General features: G+C 45.0%; 1 protein-coding gene, 1 long non-coding RNA gene and 1 pseudogene across 2 annotated transcripts in view; 2 read left to right on the top strand and 1 right to left on the bottom strand.

Moving 5' to 3' along the window:
- Positions 1-3,641, bottom strand: part of LOC110526195 (activating molecule in BECN1-regulated autophagy protein 1) — a 107,343-nt gene extending 103,702 nt beyond the window's left edge. The window contains exon 1 of the mRNA XM_036980546.1: positions 2,040-3,641. The gene's annotated coding sequence lies outside the window, so the exon portion shown is untranslated. The remainder of the gene's footprint in view (positions 1-2,039) is intronic.
- LOC110526194 lies at positions 313-2,025 on the top strand. Its single transcript, XR_002473900.2, has 2 exons — positions 313-352; positions 511-2,025. It is a non-coding gene; the product is annotated as an uncharacterized LOC110526194 (long non-coding RNA).
- Positions 3,642-14,027: 10,386 nt separating the features above from the next.
- LOC118965083 lies at positions 14,028-15,674 on the top strand (annotated as a pseudogene).
- Positions 15,675-16,203: the final 529 nt, after the last annotated feature.

The following is a 16,203-nucleotide window of genomic DNA, read 5'->3' as shown; positions in this document are numbered from 1 at the left end:
GTCCCTGTTGTCGTTAAGGGGAGCTTCAGCAGTGTCTGGTACATTTTTACTTGGGATCCACGAGAGCAGAGGGACAGTCATGTGATCTTCCACTTCCTGGGGCAGAGGTGAGTTGTCAATTTTCATAGCTATCTACCAAACTTTTTTTGTCAATCACACTAGTTGGCTGTCCCTCATGTACTGTTTCTAGAGGGCTCCCGAGTGGCGCAGCGGTCTATGGCACTGCATCTGTGCTAGAAATTTCACTACAGACCCTGATTTGAATCCAGGCTGTATCACAACTGGCCGTGATTGGTAGTCCCATAGGGCGGCGCACAATTGGCCCAGCATCGTCTGGGTTTGGCTGGTGTAGGTAATTGAAAATAAGTTTTTGTTCTACACTGACTTGCCTAGTTAAATAAAAATGTATTTTAAAAATACAGTGCTTGTGGATTCTGGTGCCCTGGGGCTCTTTATTGACTACAGTCCCTCTCTTAACGTCACCTCATACCTGCTCTCCTCTGTTTCCAGTTCAAGCCCTTGATGATCGGTGCATCTACTAGGATCTGGGACCACTCAATGTGGAGTCCATCATGAGAACTTTCCCTTCATTAGTGGAGGATTACAATCACGGACTGGGCACCCGACTGCTGGATGACCTGCTTTCCCGTTCCATGTCGGTTGAGTCCTGGGGTTGCCTTTTAGCCCAACATCCTGGAGGTATACAAGGACCTGTGGGAGTTTGTTCCCAACCTGCGCCACTAGTCTCCCTCATCGTCCCTGGGACTATGCCATTGACTTGCTTGCGGACTCTGCGCAGATACATCTATACTGTCTGTGGCTAAGGCCATGGAGGAATACATCCGTGAAGCGATCCAACAAAGTTTCATCCACACGTCCACCTCTCTTGCTAGTGTGGTGGCTCACCAAGTCCCGTTTACACTCCCGTTGGTGCCGGAAGCTATCGAACAGCTCCACGGGGCCGCGTTCTTATCAAATTGGATCTCTGCGGAGTGCATACAATCTCATCCGGGAGAGGGATGAATGGAAGACGGCTTTCAGCATGATGTCTGGTCACTCTGATGCCTTCTGGCTTAGCCAATGCGCCGTCAGTGTTCCAGGCATTTGCCAACGAGGTGTTACGGGACATGCTCGGATGCCAGGTGGCTGTCTATATCAACAACATCCTCTTCTACTTGGCTACCTTGGAGGATCACATCGAGTAGTCCTGGAACATCTCCTGGCCAACCAACTATTGTTCAAGGCAGAGCAGTGACAATTTCATCAGGAACTGTCTCTTTTCTAGGCAACCAGAACCGCCCGCAAGGAGTGCCGTTGTCGCTGGATATCCAGGTTTTACTCGTAGTACACCATCTCCAAGAAGTATTGGTGGCCAACCTTGGTGAGGGATGTTATTTGCTATTGTAACGGATGTGAAACGGCTTAGCGGTGCGCGCTAAATAGCGTTTCAATCGGTGACATCACTTGCTCTGAGACCTTGAAGTAGTAGTTCCCCTTGCTCTTCAAGGGCCGCGGCTTTTGTGGAGCGATGGGTAACGATGCTTCGAGGGTGACTGTTGTTGATGTGTGCAGAGGGTCCCTGGTTCGCGCCTGGGTATGGGCGAGGGGACGGTCTAAAGTTATACTGTTACACTATGTCAACTCCTGTTCCATGTAGTGATTTATTACCGATATTTTCCTTGCCAAAAAAACAATACCGATTTTTAAAATTGGGCTTTTTTTAAAGTGTTCTAGTATAGTTAAAACAGATGCAGCGGTCTAAGGCACTGCATCTCAGTGCATGAGGCATCAGTCTCTACAGTCTCTTGTTTGAATCCAGGCTGTATCACATCCCGCCGTGATTGTGACTCCCATAGGGCAACGCACAATTGGCCCAGCATCATTCGGGCTATCATTGTAAGTAAGAATTTGTTCTTAACTGAATTGCCTAGTTAGATAAAGGTTACACACACCACACTAACCAATAAGTTATTTTTCTGGCATTTATGTATGTCCCCCTTGCAAGTAAAACATAATCAAAACCTATTTATTGTACTTACTTGGTGTTTCGTAGAGTCGTTTGATCCTCAAACAGGACTTCTATGGAACTCCGTTTGCGTGTCAAATAACACTTGTTGACCAAAGAACCAATCATCAGGACCTTGACTATGACTGCACGTCACATAATAATTTAACACGTTAATTAGTGTAAATTATCACTCGTATTTCATTTCACAACGATACGCTATGATGCTTGTAAAGTTGTCTCGCGCACCTGCCCTTCCCCAAGCTCTGGACAGTGCTTGTCGTCAAAGAAAAAGCTAGAAAACTGATGGATGTGTTGAGAAAAAAATTCTTCCCCAAATACACAGCAAAACTACATCTGTTTCAGTAGCTTTAGTTAGCCAAGTGTCATCTAAAATAACCCTAATTTACAAGACAGTTATTTGATTAATGGGTGTCTGACCCATCTATGTGAAACTAGCCACAATAAGGCTTAGACACAATAGTGGACTGTGCGGTTAACGTTCAAAATAAGTGTCGCATAATTCTAATATTTGCATCACTGTCAATTACTTACTGTAATGAAACAGGCAGGGAGCAGGCCTCGAACTCTCGACCCTCTAGCTCGAAGTCTAGCGCGCAATCGATTGTGCCCCAAAAGCATACTGCTGAGTCGATATCCGCGCTAGTAAACGCTGGGTCGTTACAATACTTTTATTTTGAAGGGAAACAGCAAATTCCACTTGAGCCGTATCCTTATTGTGGCCAGCTTCACAACCCGATCCGGTCGTGACTCGCTAGCCAGATGAAGCTAGCTAGGTACCAAGCAGTAGCGGACTGAGCCCCAGGAGAATTCCCGGTGGGCTAGTCAACCTCTGGGCCAGTGGGCCGCCTTTAGTAGTAAAATATATAGATTTATTAATCAAGTTGGCAGAAGGTTGAGCGACACTGGCCAACCTTTCCCCCAGGCCCGTTGATCTATTCCAAACGAACGTTTATGCAAACCTTAGCCCCCTTTTGTCTCGCTTACATTGACACTGACAGCTCGAAAACTAGCTACAATAGAAAACGGAAAAGCAGATTGAAAAATGTGAGGGTGGGGCTGACAAGTTAAGAGACTAAAGAGTCAAAAGTCTTCACCCAAAAGCAAGTGAATGTAAAAAAACGAACCGACTTATTCGGTGGTGGTAGTACTAGTGCCACAGACGCTAACATTGAAGTGCTCGACCGGCCAAGAGGAAGATGCCACAACCCGGTGTGCGGGTGGAAGAGTAGACGGAGAGGACAGCGAAGCCAAATATGGGCACATATCTACCGCTTCGCCTGTTACAAATACATGTTATATCCGAATTTGAGTGGAATGCAAATACTATTGGTCAGCTACTGCTGTGTAAATGTACCAGAAATAATTGAGGTCAAGACGTTCAGTAACCGGGTGTTCAAACCGGATAGCGTAAAGAGCTCAATGTGACGCCTAGCAAAGCTCTGGATGTCTAGATTTCGCGAACATTGGTTGCAAATAGTGTACATATTGTAAAACCAATAATGTCCTTACCCTTTCAAATTCATATTTTGTGCTGGAGAATGTGATAACAGTGATTTGCTAACTATGATCCTCATCGCCACCGGTTCCTACCACTTCGCCTCTTTCGAGACAATGCATTGAAACTCATCATCATGCCAAGTCTGGTGTAAATGGCGAGTAAAGTCACACACACAAAAAAAACGTTTTGTTGTCATTCATTCACTTGATATGAAATAGTGGGGCTGCTGCTGTGTTTTTAGTTTTTCAAAGTTGGGCCTTTTATTTCACCTTTTTAACCAGATAGGCTAGTTGAGAACAAGTTCTCGTTTCCAAATGCGACCTGGCCAAGCTAAAGCAAAGCAATTCGACACATACAACAACACAGAGTTACACATGGAATAAACATATTTAAATGTAGTTAATTTATATTTTATTCATATCCAGGTTGATGATGGGTCCGTTTCAGTGGAAGAGGGAGCCATGGAAGGCTAGACCAATTATTTCAAGAGACCAAAGTCAGATGACCATAACATTAAAAAATTCTGTGGTACAGAGGTGGCAGGGTAGCCTAGGGGTTAGAAGTTTGAATCCCTGAGCTGACAAGGTACACATCTGTCATACTGCCCCTGAACACTTAACCCACTGTTCCTAGGTCATCATTGACATTGTTCTTATTAACTGACTTGCCTAGTTAAAACTGTTTTAACTACGGTACCAATCGAAAGTGGCTGTCATACAAAGATAGATATGCCTTACTGTTCAATTTGTATGGCAATTGCGAAGCCTACTGACAGCAGTATTTGTGGAATGACCGATTGGAATGACCGATTGGAAACATGTTCCCCAAAGGGTAGAAGCGCTTGAAGAGCAACATGCACAGAAATAGTGCTGAGGCATACTTTTTAAGGTCCTCCAAAGCAGACATTCAATGTCTGCTCAGCGACAGGTGTCTGCCCACAAAGAGCAGGTACGCAGGGGAAGGCAGGTGCTGGAACGTGTCGTAGACATAGTGAAAGTCATTGGCAAGATGTGGGCTCCGTTACAGGGGGATGCAGTCTGAGGACACCAGTATCGATCACGGTAATTTCTTGGAGATGATAATGCTGCTGGGAAAGTATGCTGTGTGCTTGAAAGAACATCTCACCAAATGCATTGAGAAAAGCAGGAACCTACATCAGTCTGGGGCAAGAGGGAGAGGTTCTCTAGTCACACTCCATTCAAAAAATACTCAACACTCATTCACACAATTCAGAGCAGTATCCAAGAGACCATGTTAAGTGATATTGAGCAAGCTGGAATGTTCTCTGCCCAGATCGACAACTCAGGACATAACTTCTCAAGACCAGTGCTCTGTCATTGAGATATGTGACAGATGTCGTACAAGAGATGCTTGTGGCTGTTGTGAAGTGTGAGGCATCAACTGGACAGTACTTTGGTTGTTGACAGATGTCGTGGATAAACGAAAATTAGACATGAGCAAGTCCATTGGCAATGTTACGGATGGAGCATCCAATATGCAGGGCAGATATGTGCTTCTCTACTCTGTTATCTTCAAAAGTACCTCAATCAAGTGCATGTATGGTGCTATGCGCATGTCCTCAATCTGGTTTTGACACAACTGAAATTGTCTTAAGTGGGTGACTGTTTGTGCTCCTTAATGACATTGCTGTGTTACTCGGTGAATCCTACCAAAGGATGGATGTGTGGGAGAAGAGCCAGGACACGCGACCACAGACGCCTATCTCCAATCAGAGAAACATGCTGGTGGACTAAGGATAGTGCTTTGATGAAGGTCTTTGGAAAACCAGACCGGACCAGACCGGTCTCTATGTTGACGTACTCCTCACACTATCAGCCATACAAGGACAGGCCAACATGAAGACAACTGTTAGGGTGAAGGAAAGAGGATTTACTGAGGCTCTTCTCCGGTATGAGACGATACTGACAGCTCAAATATTTCTTAGGGTATTTGAGAACACGTCACCGCTGTCCAAATACCTGCAGACAAGTGGGAGGGACATCCTGTCTGCCCATCGAATGCTTGTGGATACACAGGAAACCCTGAAAGACATGTCAAGAGACTTTGACACCATTAAGGCAGCTCCAGACACATTTTGTTCAGTTTGCAAATAAGAAGATCAAAGAACAGAATGAGGACACGGCGCTGGAGGAGATGGAAGCCGCTCTGCCCCAAAAGGGCCAGAAAGAAGAAAATCCTGTCTGGAGAGATGAAGCTTTGACAGAGGCAGAGAGTGCCTATAAAGTTCAAGTCCACAATCAAATTGTGGATACAGTCACAGTATCCACAGGTGATTTCTGTCACATGACACTATGCTGACCTAGTCCTTCTGGATCCGAGAAACCTCTCCCAAATAACATCCAATGGTCTTCCAGAGACAGCCCTTCAAGAGCTCAGCAAATGTTTGCTTCGATTTGATAGCCGAGAAGCCTCGCTGTACAGTGGACAAGACGACTGACAAGTTCATGATTAGGGGAATACATGACCAGGACAGTGAATGATGGCCCCAATGGAAATGAATATGAGGTGGAAATGAAGAATAAATGCTGCTCACCCTGCTAAGAATGTCCACTGTGTTACCAGATGCTGAGATGGTGCAACCTGCTGACTGATGCATACCATATCCTTGGCCTTGGATTCAAGTTCCTACTCACCCTCTCAGTTACCCAAGTAGCTTGTGAGTGAAGTTTCTCTACCTTAAAGTATATCAAGAGCAGACTCAGGAGCACTATCTCACAAGAACACCTAGAGGCCTTCATGCTTATGACCACCGAGAATTACATCCTAATGGCCCTGGCTACTGACATGGTGATCGATGGAGTTGCAGAGAAAAGCGAGCTGTTGAGAGAATTGCTCCTCCGATAAGGGAGTTGCGACATGTCTTATAACTTGCTTACTTACCATTATTTTACTCCTATATTTCTAATGTCTCTTCTTCCTGTCTAATGTTGCTGTCCAGGACTTTGACAGAGTGAAGCCAGCCAGCTGATCCTGAGCAGCAGTTAGACCGTTCTATGTCTCAGTGAATATTATAGCATCTGTTTTTTTACTCAAGGCTTCAGGTGATGTAGATGACTCAAGATGGCTTGTGCTGCTCTCTTACAGGTTACGTTCTATTTTTGGAGAGGTGTTCAACCATTTTATTTTTTTAAGATGTACTCCCTTGACTTAAAGCCAGCCAGCTGACCCTGAGCAGCAGTTAGACCGTTCTATGTCTCAGTGAGTATTGTGGATATTTTAGAATCTCTCTTTTTCACTCTAGGCTTCATGTGATGTGAGGTAGTTCAATCATGACAAATTCAGTGTGTGTTCTGTAGAGGTTTTATAACAATGTGCAGTGTTCTGCAGCCTTCTGAAAGTAGTACTGCAGTAGTGATTAATAGTTGTGATGCAGCTAGGTGGTTGTATTAGGGGCTGGTCGTGTGTGTACGTGCGTGCATTAGCAGTGCGGCTGTGGTGGAGTATACAGGGTTTTGTCATGTACATTTATATAGGTATGCACGTCAGATTTGACATCGGTTTTGCACATCGGCGTTAAACTAGACATCGCCGACACTAATGTTGGTGTTTTTAGCTAATATCGGTCTTTCGTGTATCCCTAGTTCCATGTTTGCATTAAACTCACCACCAGCTTCTCGACTCCCAGCATCTCCGTTGTAAATTCTTTCCAATGTGCCTAGTAGTTCCCTTTTTGTTTTCTCATGATTTATTTGGATCTAATTGTGCTGCTGTCTTGGGACTCTGTGGGGTCTGTTTGTGAACATAGGACCAGCTTGCTTAGGGGGCTCTTCTGTAGGTGATGACTTTGTTATGCAAGGTTTGGGAGTCGCTTCCTTTTAGGTGGTTGTAGAATTTAACGGCTCTTTTCTGGATTTGGATAATTGTCAAGTATCGGCTTAATTCTGCATGCATTATTTGGTGTTTATATGTTGTACACTGAGGATATTATTGCAACATTTTTGGTTGGTGAGCAGACCCCAGACCTCGCAACCATAAAGGGAAATGGGTTCTATAGCTGATTCAAGTATTTTTTTGTCAGTTCCTAATTGGTATATTGAATTTGATGATCCTTTTGATGGCATAGAATGCCCTTCTTGCCTTGTCTCTCAGATCGTTCACAGCTTTGTGGAAGTTACCTGTGGTGCTGATCTTTAGGCCAAGGTATGTATAGTTTTTGTGTGTGTCTCCTAGGGCAACAGTGTCTAGATGGCATCTGTATTCGTGGTCCTGGCAACTGGACCTTTTGGAACACCATTGTCTTACTGAGATTTACTGTCAGGTCTGACAGAATCTGACGTGGAAATACTTCTTAAAAATATCTGACACCAGAGCTTGTGAATTCACAACTTTATTACAAAGTAACAAGCCGAGCTGGTCCATGGAGCAACTGCCGCTACCAGACTCAGATCACGTTATATACCGTTTCAGTTTGACACAACATACATATTTACTTCTCTTTGTTTTTGATCCACATCTTTTGGTATTCTGCCGCCATTGTTTCCTGATCTTACTTCTAGTCTGTCTGCACCCAGCTTTACTTTGGGTCTCCTCCCCTTCTTGGTGCATACTTCAGGGAATATAATATATTGGTGGCGTAACCATAGCAACGATACACAAATAATGCATTCATAATGCATGTCCAAGGACAATCACAGAACTAGGCAACGGCCTCCCTCAAGCACACAATGGCCCAGTCACACAAACACACAATGGCCTCCCCCCAAACCCACATTGATTTTGTTCACCACTCTGAGACGCACAACACATGCACTGGAAAATCCCCCGTATCTGTGCAGAAGATCTAGGTGCTGCTGTAGGCCCTCCTTGGTTGGGGACAGAAGTCTCAAATCATCAGACATTTGACTTCAGATTCTAGTAGGGTGAGGCCGGGTGCTGCAGACAGTACTTGTGCCCTCGCCAATTCATTGATATATGTTGAGGGTGGGGCTTAAGTTGCATCCCTCTCTCTCCCCCCTGGCCCTGTGGGAAGAAGTATTATTATTTTTTTGCCAATTGTAACCGTACACTTGTTTGTCTACAAGGATTTGTGTTTAAGCCCCCAACACCACTTTCCATCCATTTGTATAGCAGACCCTCATGCCAAATTGAGTTGAAATCAACAAATCATGAATACGTGTTCTGATTACGGTAATTTGGTAAATAGCCTATTTGACATTTGCTCAGCAGATTGTTTACGCTGAGGAAATCTACAAGTAATGTTAATGCATAGTATTTCCCCAAGATTGATGCATATCCCACAGTAGTTGTGGTCAAATTTGTCTCCACTTTTGTGGATTGCTTAGTTCCAAATTTTGGGGAATAGAGCTGAGGATGTTAAGAGTTTAAGTATAGCCAATTGGAATTTGTGGTCTGTACTTTATCATTTCAGTTAGGATACCATCAACCCAACAGGCCTTCTCGGGTTGAAGGCTCTCTCAACGTATTCACCCTCATTATAAGTAAGTCTCTCGTGTGGGGCGGAGCTACCTTTATGCAGATGGCCAACGCAGCAGACACCCGCCTCTTCAGCAATGTTGGCTTGCAGGTCAGAACTAAACACGGGTCAGAGGTGTGAGGGAATTTTCTGTTAAACCTTAGTAATGCTTGTGCTAAAGTTATTGTTAATGCCTAGACATTGGGCTTGTGAGTCTCTTTAAACACAAGATAAAGTGTGTGCCATTTTATAAAGGCCTGTTCTAATTGTGCTGTCTGTCGAAGGACCCTATGATGTCTGGGTTCTCAGCCATGAATGACAAACTAACTGGTTTCTCTTAGCTTGATTGGAGACAGAGTAAACGTTATTTCCTGTACACCAGTGATAGGGCAATTCTGTTTGGAGCCTGTTTCTGGGCGAAATATTAATGTTTTGTGTGTGAACAGTATGACCATACATCATCTGGGCCGACAGTGGAAGGCACTTGCTTGCCCAACTTGGGGGAACCATTGAGCTACTGTTAGAGGAAGTATGTCTGGAGTTACTTCCTTTCATTCTGGCCCCTATTGTCCTCACTCAGTTGCAACAGACTGAGGCAACCTTTTCACCCAGTTGTCTCCCCTCTCTCACACACACACACACACACACACATAGGATCACGTGTTTTTGCAGATGCTTGCATGGGATAGCTTGACTAGTGTGTGTATAATGCTCCTGTACTCTCTGTGCAGGGGCTCTCAATCCATTTCACTTACGTGGGTGGTGCGACAGCCTCCTTTACTATATTTCTTTAATAAAAGTAATACCTTGATTGATTATTGACTTTGTCTCTTGTCATTTTCAAAGTTAGACTTTCCACCACAGAGTGCAGGGTGTGTGCATGTGGTTTGTCATTCATCTTTATAAAACTACCCAGACCTTTGATTTCCAGAGTTGTATTGGAACATGGAAGGTGGTTAATTTACGTTTCTCTTGATTAACTATGCTAAATATTTCTTAATGTTTGTGGAACAATAGATATTAAATTAAATATTTTGTGTTGTACTGTTCAAACAAAATGAAAGGATACAATAGTCAATATCAAATATATATTTGTCACATGTGCTGAATATGTAATTGAAAATAAGAATTTGTTCTTAACTGACTTGCCTAGTTAAATAAATAAAAATACAACAGCATGTTAACCTTGCAGTGAAATGCTTACTTACAAACCCTTAACCAACAATGCAGTTTTAAGAAAAATACCAACATCAAAAAAAGTAGGAGATAAGAATAACAAATAAAGATAAGTAAATAACAATAGCGGGGCTGTATTTTGGGGGTAATGTGCGAGGGCACCGGTGTTGCGGTAAAATGTACGTGTATAGTTATTAGTGACTATGCATAGATAATACACTGCTCAAAAAAATAAAGGGAACACTTAAACAACACAATGTAACTCCAAGTCAATCACACTTCTGTCCACTTAGGAAGCAACACTGATTGACAATAAATTTCACATGCTGTTGTGCAAATGGAATAGACAACAGGTGGAAATTATAGGCAATTAGCAAGACATCCCCAATAAAGGAGTGGTTCTGCAGGTGGTGACCACAGACCACTTCTCAGTTCCTATGCTTCCTGGCTGATGTTTTGGTCACTTTTGAATGCTGGCGGTGCTTTCACTCTACTGGTAGCATGAGACGGAGTCTACAACCCACACAAATGACTCAGGTAGTGCAGCTCATCCAGGATGGCACATCAATGCGAGCTGTGGCAAGAAGGTTTGCTGTGTCTGTCAGCGTAGTGTCCAGAGCATGGAGGCGCTACCAGGAGACAGGCCAGTACATCAGGAGACGTGGAGGCCGTAGGAGGGCAACAACCCAGCAGCAGGACCGCTACCTCCGCCTTTGTGCAAGGAGGAGCAGGAGGAGCACTGCCAGAGCCCTGCAAAAGGACCTACAGCAGGCCACAAATGTGCATGTGTCTGCTCAAACGGTCAGAAACAGACTCCGTGAGGGTGGTATGAGGGCCCGACGTCCACAGGCGGGGGTTTTGCTTACAGCCCAACACCGTGCAGGACGTTTGGCATTTGCCAGAGAATACCAAGATTGGCAAATTCGCCACTGGCGCCCTGTGCTCTTCACAGATGAAAGCAGGTTCACACTGAGCACGTGACAGAGTCTGGAGACGCCGTGGAGAACGTTCTGCTGCCTGCAACATCCTCCAGCATGACCGGTTTGGCGGTGGGTCAGTCATGGTGTGGGGTGGCATTTCTTTGGGGGGCCGCACAGCCCTCCATGTGGTCGCCAGAGGTAGCCTGACTGCCATTAGGTACCGAGATGAGATCCTCAGACCCCTTGTGAGACCATATGCTGGTGCGGTTGGCCCTGGGTTCCTCCTAATGCAAGACAATGCTAGACCTCATGTGGCTGGAGTGTGTCAGCAGTTCCTGCAAGAGGAAGGCATTGATGCTAATAGTCTGGGTAGCCATTTGGTTATTGGTTCAGGAGTCTTATGGCTTGGGAGTAGAAGCTGTTTAGAAGCCTCTTGGACCTAGATTTACCACTTGCCGTGCCATAGCAGAGAGAACAGTCTATGACTAGGGTGGCTGGAGTCTTTGACGATTTTTAGGACCTTCCTCTGACACCTCCTGGTATAGAGGTCCTGGATGGCAGGAAGCTTGGCCCCAGTGATGTTCTGGGCCATTCGCACTACCCTCTGTAGTACCTCGCGTTCGGTGCCGAGCAGTTGCCATACCAGGCAGTGACGTAACCAGTCAGGATGCTCTCAATGGTGCAGATGTAGAATCTTTTGAGGATCTGAGGACCCATGCCAAATCTTTTCAGTCTCCTGGGGGGGAATAGGTTTTTTTCGTGCCCTCTTCACGACTATCTTGGTATGCTTGGACCATGTTAGTTTGTTGGTGATGTGGACGCCAAGGAACTAGAAGCTCTCAACCCGCTCCACTACAGCCCTGTCGATGAGAATGGGGGCGTACTCGTTCCTCTTTTTCCTGTAGTCCACAATCATCTCCTTTGTCTTGATCACGTTGAGGGAGAGGTTGTTGTCCTGGCACCACACGGCCAGGTCTCTGATCGTCCTAAATCATCGTTGTCGGTGATCAGGCCTACCACTGTTGTGTCATCAGCAGACTTAATGATAGTGTTGGAGTCATGCCTGGCCGTGCAGTCATGGCTGAACAAGGGAGTACAGTAGGGGACTGAGCATGCACCCCCGAGGGGCCCCCGTGTTGAGGATCAGCGTGGCGGATGTGTTGTTACCTACCCTTACCACCTGGTGGCGGACAGTCAGGAAGTCCAGGATCCAGTTGCAGAGGGAGGTGTTTAGTCCCAGAGCTCTTAACTTAATGATGAGCTTTGAGGGCACTATGGTGTAGAACGCTGAGCTGTAGTCAATGAATAGATTTCTTACATAGGTGTTCCTTTTGTCCAGGTGGGAAAGGGCAGTGTGGGATGCAGTAGAGATTTCATCTGTGGATCTGTTAGGGCGGTATTCAAATTGGAGTGGGTCTAGGGTTTCTTGGGTAATGGTGTTGATGTGCCATGACCAGCCTTTCAAAGCATTTCATGGCTACAGACGTGAGGGATACCGGTCGGTAGTCATTTAGGCAGTCGCTGTGCCCAAGAACACTAAGGTGACCTATGGTGGTCTTACAGACTCAGACAGGGAGAGGTTGAAAATGTCAGTGAAGACACTTGCCAGTTATCAGCCCATGCTCAGAGTTCATGTCCTGGTAATCCGTCTGGCCCTGCGACCTTGTGAACGTTGACCTGTTTGTTTAAAGGTCTTACTCACATCAGCTGCGGAGAGTGTGATCACAGTCATCCGGAACAGCTGATGCTCTCATGCATGCTTGTTACTTGCCTCGAAGCGAGCATAAGTTATTTAGCTCATCTGGTAGGCTTGTGTCGATGGGCAGCTCTCGTCTGTGCTTCCATTTGTAGTCTGTAATAGTATACAAGCCCTGCCACATGCGACAAGCGTCGGAGCCTTTGTAGTTCGATTCGATCTTATCGATTCGATCGGTTTGCCTGTTTGATGGTTTGTCGGAGGGAATAGTGGGATTTCTTAAGCTTCTGGGTTAGTCCTGTTCCTTGAAAGCAGCAGCTCTACCTTTTTTAGCTCAGTGCGAATGTTGCCTGTAAGTCATGGCTTCTGGTTGGGGTATGTAAGTACGGACGGACGGTCACTGTGGGACGACGTCCTCGATGCACTTATTGATAAAGCCAATGACTGATGTGGTGTACTCCTCAATGCCATTGTAAGAATCCCCCAACCTATCCTAGTCTGCTAACAAAACAGTCCTGTAGTTTAGCTTCTGCTTCGTCTGACCATTTTTTTTTTTATAGATCCAGTCAATGGTGCTTCCTGCTTGAATTGTTGCTTGTAAGCAGGAATCAGGGGAATAGAGTTATGGTCAGATTTGCCAAACAGAATGCGAGGGAGAGCTTTGTATGCATCTCTGTGTGTGTGGAGTAAAGGGGGTCGCAATTTTTTTCCCCCCTCTGGTTGCACCTGCTGATAAAAATATTAGGTAAAACTGATTTAAGTTTCCCTGCATTAAAGTCCCTGGCCACTAGGAGCGCCGCCTCTGGGTGAGTGGTTCCTGTTTGCTTATAGCGGTATACAGCTTATTGAGTGCGGTCTTAGTGCCAGCATCGGTCTGTGGTGGTATGTAGATGGCTATGAAAAATACAGATGAACTCTAGGTAGATAGTGTGGTCTACAGCCTATCATGAGATACTCTACCTCAGGTGACTAAAACATAGAGACTTCCTTAGATATTGTGCACCAGCTTTTGTTTACATATATGCATAGGCCCCAGCCCCGTGTCTTACCTGAGGCTGCTGTTCTATCCTGCCGACAGGGTATAACCCACCAGCTGTATGTTAATGTCGTCATTCAGCCACGACTTGTGAAACATAAGATATTACAGTTTTTAATGTCCCGTTGGTAGGATATACATGCTTTACGTTCGTACCATTTATTTTCAGAGATTGAACGTTAGCTAGCAAGACGGAAGGCAGATTTGCCACTCGTCACCTGATCCTTACAAGGCATCCTGATCTTTTTCCGCCAAATCTCAGTTTCCTTCTCCAGTGAATGACGGGGATCTGGGCCTGGTCCGGTGTCGGGTCTCCCTACCATCCGACTCAATGTGGAAACACTCTTCATCTAATCTGAGATGAGTAATCCTAGTTCTGATGTCCCAGTTCTGATGCTGCTATCGTCATAAGAGACGGTAGCAGCAACATTATGTAAAAGTCACGACCAATGTGAAAAAATGAACAAAATAGCATGGTTGGTTAAGAGCTGATTAGACAGCAGCCATCCCCTCCGTCTCCATCACAATACATAATTCTCGTCAGTGCATTATGTCACTGTCAGGTTTGAGAAGCGTATCTACATCCCTCACCCAGAGGAGCCCACAAGGACCCAGATGTTCCGGCTGCACCTGGGCATCCTGACCCACAGCCTGAGTGACGCAGACCTGTGTAAGCTCGCCAAAAAGACAACAGGCTACCCTGGGGCTGACATTAGCATCACTTGTATGAGATGCGCTCATGCAGCCTGTCAGGAAAGTGCAGTCAACCACACACTTCAAAAAGGTAACTTATACACATGATATAGGAACTCTATTGTAGTTGACTCTTGTACACCACACTAAAGGTGTATCGCTTTCTCTACTATTGAGGAGAGTTTGTTTGTGTGATGGTACTCTAGGTGAGGACCATCTCGTGCCAACAGTCAATTGATAGTGGATGACTGACCCGGTGCACGCCTGGGGACCCGGCTGCCATAGAATTGACCTGGATGGATGTGCCAAGCGACAAGCTGCTGATGCCCATTATCTGCATGGTGATAATCACACATTCACAGCACAGACACACTTAACATGTTCACTCACATTCACTGCTCACAAACATACTAGAACATGCTGTTTCAACATACACGTCCAGGTATTGCAAACTGACTCTCACATTTGTGTAATTGCTGAACCATGCTCATGATTTTGTTTGTCCTCTCGGTGTGTCCCTCTGCACTCCAGACTGACATCCTCCATGAGGCCCAGAGTCAACATGGCGGACGTGTTCAAGGTCAGGAAGTTCACGGAGGACTTTGGACAGGAAGATTGAGAGGGCATGGTTTAACTACTTACCATATCTCTACTCTAAAGCCCTATTCGTACAACCTTCTGTCAAATAGTTTCTACAGTATTACAACACTAAACTCAAACTGGTTTGTCTAATCTGCATTGGCAAGAATGATGGAGCACACTATTGGACAATCCTCAAGAGAGACTGTTTCTTTCATTGCTTATCATTGAGTGGGGAAGTTGTTTACACTTTAGTTTTTTCTGTAGAAGAGCCATTTTCTATTTCTGGTTTTGAACATTGAAAATAATAGTTCCACAACAGACACTCTCATTGTTCCGATACTGTTGCCATAATAGTTTTGCTGTGTCTATGTATACAGTGCATTAGGAAAGTTTTCAGAGTCCTTGACTTTTTCCACATTTTGTTACGTTACAGCTTTCTTCTAAAATGGATTAAATGAAATAATCATTATCAATGTTTACACAATACCCCATAATGACAAAGCGAAAACAGGTTATTAGAATTGATTTCAAATCTATTAAAAAAACAGAAAGAAAAAAATATTGGAAGAGTATAGAGATCCTTCATGAGAACCTGCTCAGGATCTCAGACTGTGGCGAAGGTTCACCTTCCAACAGGACAACGATACTAAGCACAGAGCCAAGACATTGCAGGAGTGGCTTCGGGACAAGTCTCTGAATGTCCTTGAGTGGCCCAACCAGAGCCCGGACTTGAACTTGATCGAACATCTCTGGAGAGACCTGAAAAAAGCTGTGCAGCGACGCTCCCCATCCAACCTGACAGAGCTTGAGAGAATCTGCAGAGAAGAATGGGAGAAACACATCAAATAAAGGTGTGCCAAGCTTGTAGCGTCATACCCAAGAAGACTCAAGACTATAATCGCAGCCAAAGGCTCTTCAACAAAGTACCTCGTAAAGGGTCTGAATACTTATGTAAATGTGATGTTTCCGGTGGGTTTTTATTGATACATTTGCAAAAAAATCTAAACCTGGTCTTGCTTTGTCTTTATGGAGTAATGTATGTAGATTGACGAGGGGAAAAAACAATTTAATCCATTTTAGAATAAGACTAACTTAACAAAATGTGGATCATGTCAAGGGGTCTGAGTACTTTCCGAATG

The sequence above is a fragment of the Oncorhynchus mykiss genome, chromosome 6 (genome assembly GCF_013265735.2).
Source record: "Oncorhynchus mykiss isolate Arlee chromosome 6, USDA_OmykA_1.1, whole genome shotgun sequence".
In the NCBI taxonomy this organism is placed as follows: Eukaryota; Metazoa; Chordata; class Actinopteri; order Salmoniformes; family Salmonidae; genus Oncorhynchus; species Oncorhynchus mykiss.
Note: the sequence above shows the minus strand (reverse complement) of the source record. Positions and strands in the feature narration are given on the sequence as shown.